Below are 14,283 nucleotides of genomic sequence, written 5' to 3'. Positions count from 1 at the left end.
TCTTTCTCTCCTTCATTCTCTAAGGCATATAAAAGGGAATTTTTGGTGCAAGCTAGCTTAAGCAAGGGATTGGGCTGAGGAAACCTAGGAGCTTAAAGCTTGAGGATTAAGGATCAACTACAGGGATTGAATTCAGCAAGGTAAGCTTTAATTATTGGGATTATGTTGAGAATTGTTGCTGGTTTGCTAGAATATGCATGCTAGTTAAGTTTGATATGTTCTTGAGTATTTTAGTTGGGTTTTGGAGTATATTTTGATGGGGTTTTAGTGTTGATATTGAGCTGGTATGTATGTGTTAAATATCTGGGTTTGATAGGGGAGTGTTAGGTGAATTAGCTTGAGGAAAGGTGTGGAAAAATGGTGGAAAATCTGGGTTCAGAGGTGAGAGCCGCGGCCTTAGGAAGGGTGCGCCGCAGCGCGTGTGCGCGCGCGGCCATGGGAGGCCGAGAAGCTCATGCGCGTCGCGGCACCTGGTGGGTGCGCCGTGGCACCTGGTGGGCGCGCTGCGGCCCGTGTAGGGGTCAGTGAGGTGCTAGCCTCTGTTTCGAGGCTAGCCGCGGCTCTTATGGGTGGGGCCGCGACCCTTTGTACCAGTTTGAGTATTAAGGGTATTTTAGGCTTGGGAACTCAAGGGGTAAAGCTCGGGATTTATATCACCCGGATTGATAGAATTCAAGGACCCGGAGGTTAGGGTTATGGCTCTAAGTTATTTGTTGGATTAGAATTTGATGGATGGACATTGTTAATGTGTTGTGACTAGGGTTTCGGCGTGTCTCACGTTGGAGGACTGTGCTCGGGGCATCGGTGCTCAGAAAGCTCGGAACTCAGGTAAGAGAACCCTTGTTCCCATAGAGCTTGTGTGCAGGGCTGAGCCCAATGTGTTTGAATGGACTGATATGCAGGGCTGAGCCCGGTGTGTTTGAATGGATTGATATGCAGGGCCGAGCCCAATATGTTAGAACTGCGAGGCGTAGCCCTTTATCTGATTATGCTAGAATTCTATACCTGCTTGTTATGCTATGTGTATTATGATGTGAACGGTCGGCTTGAGCTGGGAACGGTGTAGACCGAGAACAGCGAAGGGTCGGAAACGGCATTGGGCACATTGAGTGCAAGGCCGAGAATGGCAAGGGGCCGGGAGCAGCGTTAAGCACGTGGAGTGCGAGTTTCCAGGGCGAGTCCCTAGAAGGATACTTTGCATATCCTCATGGCGTGGTCCGCAAATCCAGGGCTTGGTAAACGCCTGGGACGGCTAGGCCGTATGAGTTTAGCCAATTGGTGGCCTATTTATATGCGTGATATATGTGTTGCATATGTTATCTGTGTGTGGGTTCTCTTGTTGGGCTTCGGCTCACAGATGCTCTGTGGTGCAGGTAAGGCTAAAGAGAGGATCAACCAACCATGAGTATAGCAGGCGTGGGGCGGCGTGTACATGTTTGGCCAGCCTGGCTGCCACGGCTAGAGAATTTTGGGAGATGCTTGCAAATAAACTCTGATTTTGTCATCTAGTCGACTTGATTTAGTTAATATGTTGTAAACATTTCTAAACTGTATTTCAGGATCCCAAGTGTAAACCTTTTATGATTTTCTATGGAAATTACTATTTCTAAGGTTTTTCCTCTGTTTATAGCATAATTACACTGTTTGATCTAAAAACCTCGGTTAGCGAGATGAAAGCACGTTTTTAAACTCACTTAGTAACGGCTCTAAGAAAGTAGGGCGTTACACTAACAACATCCAAAACCACCTCACAATTCACATTAGCCAACAATAACAACAATTCACATAATACACAAATAGCATATAACACTCAACGGGGCATGCCCTGGCATCATGCATATGTTAACTCATTCATCATGCTTTATATGAAATAAACAGGCGAACAGGGCATGTAAGCACATATTCAAGCATGTAAGTCAATTGTTACCAACCAACCCTGAGTTGAGCTTGTCACTGACAGCGAGCGTACATGTTCGGTCAATCTCCAGGAACAATAAACCTTGGCTTGCTTTGATACCAAGTTGTAACGCCCTACCGGCTTAGAGTCGTTACTAAGTGAGTTTAAAACGTGCAATCAACTCACTAATCAAGGTTTTAAGACAAAAGTGTAACTAAACCATCAACAGAGTCGTACACTTTGAAAATAATTTCATTCATTGAAAATTATAAAGTGTTTAACATTCGGGATCCCAAAATACTGTTTATAAATATTTACAACTCAAAAATATGATTAAAGTCGACTAAACGACAAAATATAATTTATTACAACACATCTCCCAAAAATGCCCCTGGCCGTGGCAGCCAGGCAGGCCAAACATGTACGTGTTGCTTCGCGCTCTCCATACTCATGGTTGGTCGATTTTCCCTTTTCCCTTACCTGCACCATAGAGCACCCGTGAGCCGAAGCCCAGCAAGAAAACTCCACACAAATAGATAACATATACATATCAATCACTCAGCATATAACAAATCCGCCAACAGGATAAACACATACGGCCATGCCGTCCCAGGCGCTTTACCCGGCCTTGGGTTTGCAGTCTACACCGTAAGGATATCGCAGGTATCCTTAGGGTCTTACTCTGCAAATTGCACTCCGTGTGCTAAACACTGCTCCTGGCCCCTTGCCGTTCTCGGATTTCACCGTTCTCGGCCCTTGCCGTACTCGGCCTTCACCGTTCCTGGCTCTTGCCGATCATTCACATACATGTATACATAGCATAATTAAAAAAACACTTAAACATGTATTAACATAATCAAAGGGCTACGCCCTGCACATAATCACATAGGTTCGTGCCCTGGAACATAACTATGGGGCCTCGCCCTGCTCTATGAGTACAACAGTTTTCTTACCTGTGTCTCGAGCTTCTTGAGCACCAAAATCCCGAGCACAGTCCTCTAACCCGAGCCTTGCTGAAAACCTAGTCACAACATATACAAAGCACTCTCATTACTAACCAATTCATAAACATCTCCCAGAACCAATCCCGTGCTCTCGAGACCTCTTGTTTCCCCACACAAGGTAGCGAAAGCGTCCCACGAGCCACTTGAGCCAAAACCCTAATAACACAATTTACCCTTCCCAAAAACTGGCGTAGAGCCGTGGCACAACCCTATAGGGGCCGCGACGCCTAGAGTGGTGCCCTCCTCTTGATTCAACCTAGCGTCGCGGCACGGAAGAACAGGGTCGCGGCGCTCATACTCGAACCCAGAAAACTGGGTTTTTCCCAACATTTTTCCCGAGCCAAAACTCTTCCAAATCAATACCCAAGTACTCCTAATTCCCCAATTCGACCTAGAACTTTATATAAACAGTATAACAACTTATGAACACCAAAAACACGCTCAAACACTCCTCCAAACTCAGAATCACAAAATGGTTTAAAACTTTATAAAACTTAAACCACTAACCAGAAAACTTAAACCATAACAGAGCATAAACCTCATAATTGCATGAAACTCTTACCTCAAGTGGAAATTCGACCTTGAGCTACTTTCCCAATCCAATTCCAAGCTCAATTCCACTAATCCCAATTTGAACTTCACTCCAATATTCCACAAGACAACACACAATTCAACCCTCAAACCATAAATTTTTTGACTGAATTCTACAAAATAACTACTTGGAATCTTTACCTCAAATATGCAGAACAACCTCTAGCTTTCTTGGCTTGATTCCCCACATGATCCCAAAAAAATCAGAGGTCCTTCCTTCCTTCCTAGTTTCTAGTTCTCTCTAGAGCTCCCCAAACATAACCCTTACTTAAGCCAAAATGGGAAAACGTTCCAAGCCTTTCCTTAGGCAAAGTTTATCTACCACCTAAGCCAAATGACCCAATTGCCCTCCTCTCTAACTTAGATTCTAACTAATCCTCAAGGGTAGCCTAGACTTTTCCTTAACCTCTTGCAAGAATTCCACTTTCCCACTTAAAACAACTATCCTCAAGAGTTACCTATGGTTACCCGAGTTCCCAAAATACTGCTAACCATTTATTATTCCCCCAGTGACAATCTGGCTAAACTGCACCCTGGGACTGTCTCGGACCGTGCAACATAGTTATATCACCACTCACACATGGTATCAATCACAATATATTTACAAATATTGCATTTATGCCCTCAGCGGGCTAAAATTACAAATACGCCCCTAGCAACCATATGGGGCCCACATGCATATTTAATTCCCCTAAACACACATTCCTAACCACATATTTATCAAATTCACATATTAACAAAATAAATCAATTATTTCCCTCCAGACACACTAATCAAGGCCCTAAGCCTCATTAGCAAATTTGGGATGCTACACCAACTCAGCCTGCTTCATATGTTCTGGTTGTTGGGAAACTTATACAGGATCTTTATTTATTTTTATGTAGATCTAATATTAAACAAATCAATATAAGATAACCTAGAACATGTTTCTAAATTTGAATTCAAAGAGAAACAACGATAAGAATACTTACAGTATACGTAGCGGAATTAGTGAGTCCTTCCTTCAGTTTCTCTAACCCTTGTATCCTTCCTGTCGCTGAGTATTATCAAGAAACCGAACCGATCTTCAATTTTCTTCACAGTCTTCCAAAGTATCCTTAGAATCACCTAGACTAGAGTGCTAAATTCTCAACACATGATATAGATACAGAGAGAATAAAAGAAAATAACTAAGAGGCTCAGAAAATGACTTGTGTTTAGAGAGAATCTAAAACTATCAGAAAACCAGTGATTAAACTTATGTTTTGACTTCTCTCTATGCACTCCTTTTATAGACTCAATTAGGCCATTTAATTTAATAAAAAATTCAATAAAATAATATCCAATTTGAAGCCCTAGGTCGAAATTATCACGGGCTTTAGGCCTGTGAAATTTCCCATTTGATTATAAGCCCATTGGACTTAAAATCAAGGCCCGTATTATTTTCTATTGATTTAATTAATTAAATAATTATTTAAATCATTTATCAAATTAATTATTTATAATTTGAACCTTGATTTAAACTAATTTATTAATTTAGATACCAATATATCTTAATTAATAAATCAGCCCTAATTTATCTTTTCTTCTCAAAATTATATAACTCTATGAAACTATCTAAAATTGACCTGGTCAACTTTGATAAATCTAATTGATAATTAAATTAATTAATTGAGACTATCTAGATGATTTTATCCAACGTAAAATGGGGACCATGGGCCTATGAAATCAAGATCCAATAAGTTATCATAAATCTAACAAATAAATTTACTAATTTATTAATTCCTCATGACTCCACTATAGACTCGAAATTGCACTCTTGAATTCATAGAACACTCCATAACAAATATAGAAACACTATTAATTATCCATTGTTACAACCATAATTGTCACTCAATCCTCTATAGATGGTCTACAATGAGATATGACTAAAATACCATTTTACCCCTCGTTGTATTTTATCCTTAAAACACTCTGTTCTTTGTAAATGATATTTCAGTAAACTAATTTAATTACTGAAATGAGATCTCTATCATTTAACACCTTGAACCAAACTAAAAGGAAACCATCGTTTCACTTATTCATCAGAAGCTATAGATGTTCATATCTATGATTAACACTCCCACTCAATTATACTACCGAGTTCCCAAGATGTAAGTATGGGCTAGTCCGTAGGGTAAGCTGGTAATGAACAAGCAAAAGAACTCAAATAATACAATCAGTTAGAATAATAACCACTCAGAATTGAGATTGAATTGACCTATGGTCAACGATATGATATGACTAGAATAGATAATAACGGTATGTTTACTTATCTTATCAACTGTCAATATCGATCCTGCCTGATGTAACAAATACATCCGATCTTATCTACTTTGTTATGTTCTGGAAAGAACATAACACTGTAATGTGTAAGTAGATCATATCGTAGATTGGCAAGTCAGTATAAATCCTGTGCACTAACTGATCTTAGGACTAACTTATTTTGAACATATAATCATATTTATATTCCACTGTGATTACGTCACTATAAATACGATCAGCTATATGCTCGGGATTTAATAGAAGTTTATATTATACAAATAATCATGAAAATAAAACATGTGAGCAAAGTGATTGACCAAGTCAAAAAATGATTTCTATTCTTTTGTTGATGATAAATGAGATTACAAAGAATTTGAGTTTTAATTAGGGTATAAAACCCCATCAAACTCCCACTTGCACTAATTGAAACTAATGCCTTAATTCTACTAATCTCATTTCCTTGATATGCTTATCAAATGTTGCTTCTGGTAGTGTCTTTGTAAACGGATCCGCAAGATTGTCTTCAGTTGCAATCTTCATAACCTTCACATCTCCCCTGGCCACATATTCTCGAATAATGTGATACTTCATTTTTATATGCTTACTCCTCTTGTGACTTTGAGGTTCTTTCGAGTTGGCTATCGCTCATGTATTGTCACAAAAAAACACAAGCGGTTTATCCATTTCTGGAATAACACCAAGATCCGAATAGAACTTCTTTAGCCAGACTATTTCCTTAGCTGCTTCCGACGCGCCAATGTACTCAGCCTCCATGGTGGAATCTAAGATTGCAGACTAGTTTACGCTTCTCCAAATCACAGCTCCACCCCTAAGAGTAAACACCATTCCAAAAGTAGACTTCCTGTCATCGACATCAGTCTGAAAATCTGAATAGGTGTAGCCTACAGGTTTCAGAACACCACCCTTGTAGACTAACATATAATCCCTAGTCCATCTCAAATACTTCAGGATATGCTTAACTGTTATCCAATGTTCCGGTCCTGGGTTTGATTGATACCTGCTCACTACTCCCACTGCACAGCAGATATCTGGTCTAGTACACAACATAGCATACATCAGACTTCTAACTGCAGATGCGTAAGGAAATTTTCTCATTGCATCTTCCTCTTCAGGAGTCTGGGGAGACTACCTCTTTGAAAGATGAATTCCATGGTGGGGCGGTAGTTGCCCTTTCTTGAAAATTTTCATTGAGAAATGTTCAAGCACTTTATCTATGTAAGCTGCTTGAGATAGAGCTAAGATTCTGCTCTTTCTATCCCTGTAACGCCCTACTGCCTTAGAGCCGTTACTAAGTGAGTTTAACACGTGCAATTAACTCGCTAATCAAGGTTTTAAGTCAGAAGTGTAATTAAACCATAAACAGAGTCTTATACGTTGAAAATAATTCCATTCATTGAAAATCATAAAGAGTTTAACATTTAGGATCCCAAAATATTGTTTAGAAATATTTACAACTCAAAAATATAACTTAAGTTGGCTAAATGAAAAAATCTAGGATTAGTACAATCATCTCCCAAAAATACCCCTGGTCGTGGCAGCCAGGCAAGCCAAACATGTACGCACTGCATCACGCTCTCCGTACTCAGGGTTGGTCGTCTTTCCCCTTGCCCTTACCTGCACCATAGAGCACCCGTGAGCCGAAGCCCAGCAAGAATACTTACACAAGCAGATAACATATGCATTTATATCATTCAGCATACAAATAAACCACAATTGGGCTAAACACATACGACCATGCCGTCCCAGGCACTTTACCAGGCCCTGGGTTTGCAGTCTACACCGTGAGCATATCCCAGGTATCCTATAGGGTCTCGCCCTGGCAACTCGCACTCCGCATACTAAATGCTGCTCTCGGCCCCTTGTCATACTCGGCCTTGTCGTTCCTAGCCTTCGTCGTTCTCGTCCCTTGTCGTTCCTGGCCTTCGCCTTTCTCGGCCCTCGCCGTTCCCAGCTCTTGCTGTTCATTCACATGTATGCACACATAGCATAATTTAACTAATACTTAAACATGCGTAAGCACAATCAATGGGGCTACTCCCTGCAACACAATCAAATAGGGTCGTGCCCTACAACACAAACTATAGGGCCTCGCCCTGCTCTACGGGTATAGTAGTTTTCTTACATGTGCCCCGAGCTTTCCAAGCACTGATGTCCCGAGCACAGTCCCTTAGTTTGAGCCTCGCTGAACCCTAGTCCCAACGTATCAACAATATCCATCTGTCAAGGTCTAATCCATTGAATAACTTTGGGTCATAATTCTAGCCTTCAAGACATTGAATTCTATCAATCCGGGTGATAAAATCCATTCCGAGCCTAAAACCTCCTTAAAGCCCAAAAACACACTATGTGTCGCGGCCTCATGAGCCCATGCTACGGCCCGCCTCAACCAAAGACCGCTAACCCCAAAACAGGGCAAGCATGTCACAGCCCAAGCTTGGGCATGCCGCGGCCCACCCCTCTTCCTGGCCTCCAACCTGTTCTAGAGGGCCACGTGTGACGCCCCACATCACTATGGCTGCTTTTTGGAATGACGACTGGCCCTACAAACCAACACGAGTCTTTTCAACATGTTTTGTCCTCACTCGCATGCTTCCTAGGAAAACTTCCCAGGAGGTCACCCATCCCTAGATTACCCCAGGTCAAGCACGCTTAACTTTGGAGTTCTTAAGTGATGGGCTACCGAAAAGAAGATGCATCTTGTTGATATAGGTAGTACCCATCAATCCATTTAAGCCCTCTTCAACTGTGTAGTCCCATACCTACACAATCTTAGAATCGTCACACTTGACCTTCCCAAGGCGGTGTGGGATTGCACAGCTTACCCGGTCTTTCCCCTTACGGATCACGGGATTTTGACTGTCACACCGCGGCTCGACAAGAATAATGTCGCGGCCCAACCCTTCGAACGCAGAAAATTCCTCCATTTTTACCACGAAAACCCAGCCAATTTACCTCAAAATCAACCTAACAATCCAACTCAATCATCACAACAGTTCTAGAGTGATCCTAGCAGCAAAACCCAATAAAAACTAACCCCAAAACTCACCCAAATAATTAAGAACAATTCTCAACTTAGTTCACATGCGAAACTTTAAAATATCAGTAGAAACTCAAACACAATTCAGATAATCAAGTGCAAGAATCCTTACCTTAACTGATAACTTGGCCCTGAGTTAATGCCCAATCACAGCCAGCTTCAGTTCCAAGCCAAAACTCTCCTATGGATCAAAGTCTCCAAGCTTGTAAAGGGAGAAAACTCCAAGAGAGAGAGAGAAAGAAAGAGGGTCGGTTTCCTTAGCTTTTGAATACTTCTCCAATTTTGTTTTATTTGACTTAAGTTTCTAAGGTTACCTCAAAGGCTCGGTGTGCCAAAAACGTACCCGAGGGAAAAATGGTAAATTTCCCCCATATGTCCCCCTAAACATTCTAACTTCAAATATATCTCCAAATATATATTTCCATAACCCGATAACCCCATAAAACGTCCAATTCCCAAAATATTCCTCGACTCGCCCCGAGTCGGGTATTCGACTCCGTTGTGACTTTCTAGCTAACCGCTCCCTAGGACTGTCTCGGATCGTGCAACACAGATATATCACAAGTATATCATAATAATCATGTTTATGCCCTCAACGTTCTAAAATTACTGTTATCCAGATTTCCGGATAGCGTTTAGATTGATATCCTCGGGGAAGCAGAATTACCAATGTCTTTCACGGTAGGTGACCAGAGCTCGCGGGTGGACAGAAAGGCTTCGCCTCTCCTGTTTAGTGTCCGGATTACTCTTCCAAGCAAACACGACACGGAAACTCGTCAACCCTCTCGGACTCCCGAAGGGGTATCCTTCGGGGAAGCTCCTTCCAGGAGAAGCTCTTCAAGTGGTCTCCGCGGAAACAGTTCCGTGCCTCGCACGGAACAACACCAAGCGGTCGAGTCATGGAGGAGGCATATTTGGAATGATATCCACCTGACACAGGATCCCGCCTGACACGCCCGACAGGTCAAAGCCGCACACATCCCAGCATGCCTAAGGGTACCTTTTCGCCTACTGTTCCGCTGACAACTTGGAAAAGACGGCTGACTTTGTGTGTTCCCCATACTTTCACATAAATATACCCACATAGAGTCTTGTAGCCATGCTACTACAGTAATTGTATCCCCTATTTATGGCTGGTGTAATTAAGACTCATGTACGTAGAGAAAAACCCTAATCCAAAACCCTAGCTATAAAGACCCCTTCATTTCACAAGAAGAGGGACGACCAACAAATCACATAGCAAGAACTCTACTAAAATCTCTCTAGCTTCATCTTCTTCAAGAGAACCCGAGAGAAACACTGTGAGTGTGTGAAGTTCTTGTACACCAGCCATCTTACTGTAATCCTTTCCAAGTATAATAACATCGACTCGTGGACTAGGGCTTGTTAACGCCTGAACCACGTAAAAACACTATTTGTTTAGTTACATTTCAGCACTTCTACAGTTCTTATCTTTTTATTATTCTGTTTGTATTCGTTTCCGAAAAACTCGGTAAACATTTTGGTGCTTTCATTGAGAGCTGTAGGAAGTTGTTAGTCAGCTCTTTTTCTGTGTACGTTTTTTGTATTCACTTCGTGCTAAAGAGATGGTGACTACGAGAACATCCGCGGTTGACAAAAATGCTAGGGTCAACCCCGATACTGTGATGGAAGATGCGGTGCAAAACGAACCCTTGGACTACCAAGGTGAAGACCCGACATCCCGCCAGGATCGGGTCAGTACCGAAGATACGACATACTTAGAAGACGAAGAAGAGTATGTCCAAGACGGTTATTACAAGGACGGCTGCTACTATGAGAAGGACCCAGAACTGGTCCAAGTAGTCGAAGAACTGGAGGTCACCAAAGCCAAGCTTGCTGAGCAGGAGCGCCTCTCCGAAAAAATGCAGCGCATGATGGAGCGCCTCCAAAGCAAGTTCGGAGACCTAGGCGACTCGGACGAGGACGCCTCTGTTTTAGGTGGTGCTGATGCCGCTATGCCGGATCCAGCCGCTGCTGGACCATCCAAAGCCGCCCCTAACAAGGGCAAAGAAGAGGTTGGAGAGCCTGTACGCGCTGACGCCCCTGCACCTCCTAAAGGCGTGAATCACCAGGCCGACTGCCCCCTCCCCCCCCGCGCGCAGAAGGTCTCTGGCGCTCCTAAGCCCAGACGTCCTTCAGCCCCAAGGGGGCACTCCGTGCCTAAAGGGCCCGGTGCTAAGGCACCCAGGCCTAGGGGAAGGAACAACCGCCCCAGTGATTCCGTCAACCAGGACGGTCGGGCTGCGAACTCGCACTCCGAAGATAGCTGGTCCACGGTGGACCTAAGAAGAAGGTTGGAGGCCAAGTATGAAAAGGCCAAAGGAGAAAAGGCCCGGCCTCGCGGAGATGACCTCCGAAATCATATTAATGACAAGCTCCGGGGGCGTGACCTCCCGGAGAGTGATACGAAGAGGCTCGAGGAACAGATTGCTGCCTTGACCAAGCTGGTCCGGAAGCAAAGTGGGGCCCTGTCAGACTCTGAGGAGGAAGACCCGGAACCATGTATTCGGAGGATCACGGAAACGTCCCTCTCGGATAACTTCAAAATGCCTCACATAGAATTATATGATGGGAGGACAGACCCGCGCACCCACCTAGCTAAATACAACAAAATGATGCAAGTGGCGCGTGTCAGTGAGGACGCCAAGTGCATGTGCTTCTCACTCACCCTTACCAAGTCCGCGGAGGACTGGTGGAAAAGATTAGCTCCCGGATCAATCCACAGTTGGAAGGAGCTACAGTCCGCATTCAGGAGGCAGTTCATTGCTGCCCGCGACCACGACATGGAGGTTGGTTCCTTAACCAACATCAAGCAGCAACCCAATGAGAACCTCAAAGCTTTCATTCAGAGAATGATGGAAGCTGCTGCAAAGACCAAGGTCAGCGATGACATGAAGCTGATCGCCCTTCAATCGGGCCTTACTGTCGGCTCCCTGCTATGGGGGGAGATGCAAAGGAGACGGGCAGAAACGCTGTCCGAATTCATGTCAAAAGCTCAGGGAATCATCAACCTTGAGGATGCCTACCAGCAGGCCTTTGGAGTTACCCCAGCTCCAACGCCTTCCGTGACTGCGCCGAGCTTTGCTTCGCAAGCTCCCGCACCAGCTCTCACGCTTCCAGGAGCCCAATTCACTCCAAGTGTGTATGGGCCTTCCGTGTCTGCTCAGACGCCGAGTCAAACCCATTTCTCTGGGTACGGAGCTGTACAAACCGGATGTAGTATCGCTCCTGGCATGCCACAGCCGCAAGCAGAAGCCCCAGAACAAAATTTGAGCCAATCGCGGAGCAAACGAAGCGGAAGAAACTCCAACCGGGGAGACCATTCAAAGAAACCCCGGAAGGACTATGAGCCCAAGTTCACGGAGTATACCAGTTTGATAGACTCGCGAGAGAATGTCTATCGGGCGACCTGTAATATGGTCAACTACAGGAAGCCCCCGAAAGTGTCTCACGGAGGAAGGCGTCCGCGAGACTCCAATAAGAGGTGTGAGTTCCACGGAGACGTGGGGCACACCACGAATGAGTGCCTTCAGCTGAAGGATGAGATCGAGTCCCTGGCAAGAGCGGGACACCTCGGTCAGTGGGTGAGGATACCCATAATCTATCCCGGACAGGGAGTAGTTCACGGAGCTGCATATTCCCCAGGACAGAGGGGGACCGCTAGCGCTCCTGGAGCCGGTCACCCCCAAGCTCCCGGGTCTCAGTTCCCAGCGCTTCCTGCTCCAACCGCTCCGGCACCCATTGCCTTGTTGGCTCCTAGACCTGGCAACCCGTATCCGCCCGGCCTTGCTCAGCCACCCGTTGACGGACACGTAGCCACCATTTCCGGAGGACCGCACCTTGCCGGAAGCACCCGCAACTCCCAGAAGAGGTACTTGAGGGAGTTAGAACACACCGGGGAGATGTGCGCCTTGGTTCAATCACCTACTCAACGTCCCCGAATGATGGACCTTCCCATCACCTTCACGGAAGACGATGCTCGACATGTGCACTTCCCCCACAACGATCCCCTCGTGGTGGAAGCCCAGATTGCCAATAAGAAGGTCTCACGGATCTTGGTCGATAACGGAAGCTCCGTAAATATCCTCTTCAAAGCGGCCTTCCACGCGATCGGTTTAACCGAGACAGACCTGACCCCATGCCCCATCCAGCTTCAAGGGTTCAATGGGGATGCACTCATGCCATTAGGCAAAATTCAACTTCCAGTCACCCTCAGGGGAGAAAGCGACGCTTGTGCCTTCAAGCACAGCACATTCGTGGTGGTCGACTGCCCCACAGAGTATAATGCCATCCTAGGCCGACCGGTCCTAATAGATTGTGGGGCCATAACCTCAATACGCCACTTATACTTGAAGTTTCCATGCGACGATGGGCGTATCGGCACCCTCCGAGGAGACCAACGAAGTGCACGAAGCTGTTATAACGTCTCCGTCCGATCCGTCTACACGGTCCAGGAGACGGTTGCTGCCATTCCTTTGGCAGAAGAATTACCAGAAACTGGGGGTGCTCAAGAGGCATACTTTGACGAACTCGACCCAAGAGTAGGAATCGAGAAAGCAATAGAGCCGATGGAGGAAGTCGAAGAGGTGATCCTCAACCCGGGAGATCCCACCAAAGTCATTCAGGTGGGGAAAAACCTGCCGTCGGCCATTCGAGATAAGATCGTGGCCACTGTGAAGAATAATCAGGATATCCTGGCGTGGTGCCACGCTGATATGACGGGGATTAATCCTAATGTTGCGTGCCACGCACTCAACATAGACCCATCTGCAACTCCAGTTCGCCAAAAGAGGAGGCCGTTAGACCCAGTGAGGGCCGAAGCCGTCAAAGCTGAAGTGGACAAGTTGATGTCCATAGGCTTTCTCCAGGAGTCACACTATCCCATGTGGTTGGCCAACCCAGTTCTGGTCCCGAAACCCGATGGGTCCTGGAGAATGTGCATTGACTTCACGGACCTAAACAAAGCCTGCCCGAAAGATTGTTTCCCTCTTCCGCGAATCGATCAGATGGTAGACGCTACTTCCGGGTACGAACTCTTATCCTTCATGGATGTGTACTCTGGATACAACCAGATCAAGATGCATGTCGCGGACCAGGAAAACACCAGCTTCCTCATGGACAAGGGTGTCTACTGTTACGTGGTCATGCCTTTCGGTTTGAAGAATGCTGGGGCGACGTACCAGCGTCTCGTAAACAGGATGTTCAAGGATCAACTGGGGAGGAACATGGAGGTGTACGTGGATGACATGTTGGTAAAATCCAAGACCTCCGGGGACCACAGTGACGACCTTGAGGAAGCTTTCGCCGTGATCCGAAAGTACGGAATGAAACTGAATCCAAAGAAATGTACTTTCGGGGTCTCGTCTGGGAAGTTCCTCGGTTTCATTGTCAGCTCCCGCGGAGTGCAAGCCAACCCTGAGAAAATTAAG

The sequence above is a fragment of the Humulus lupulus genome, chromosome 8 (genome assembly GCF_963169125.1).
Source record: "Humulus lupulus chromosome 8, drHumLupu1.1, whole genome shotgun sequence".
Taxonomy (NCBI): domain Eukaryota; kingdom Viridiplantae; phylum Streptophyta; class Magnoliopsida; order Rosales; family Cannabaceae; genus Humulus; species Humulus lupulus.
The sequence above is the reverse complement of the archived record's forward strand: the minus strand, read 5'-3'. Positions refer to the sequence as shown.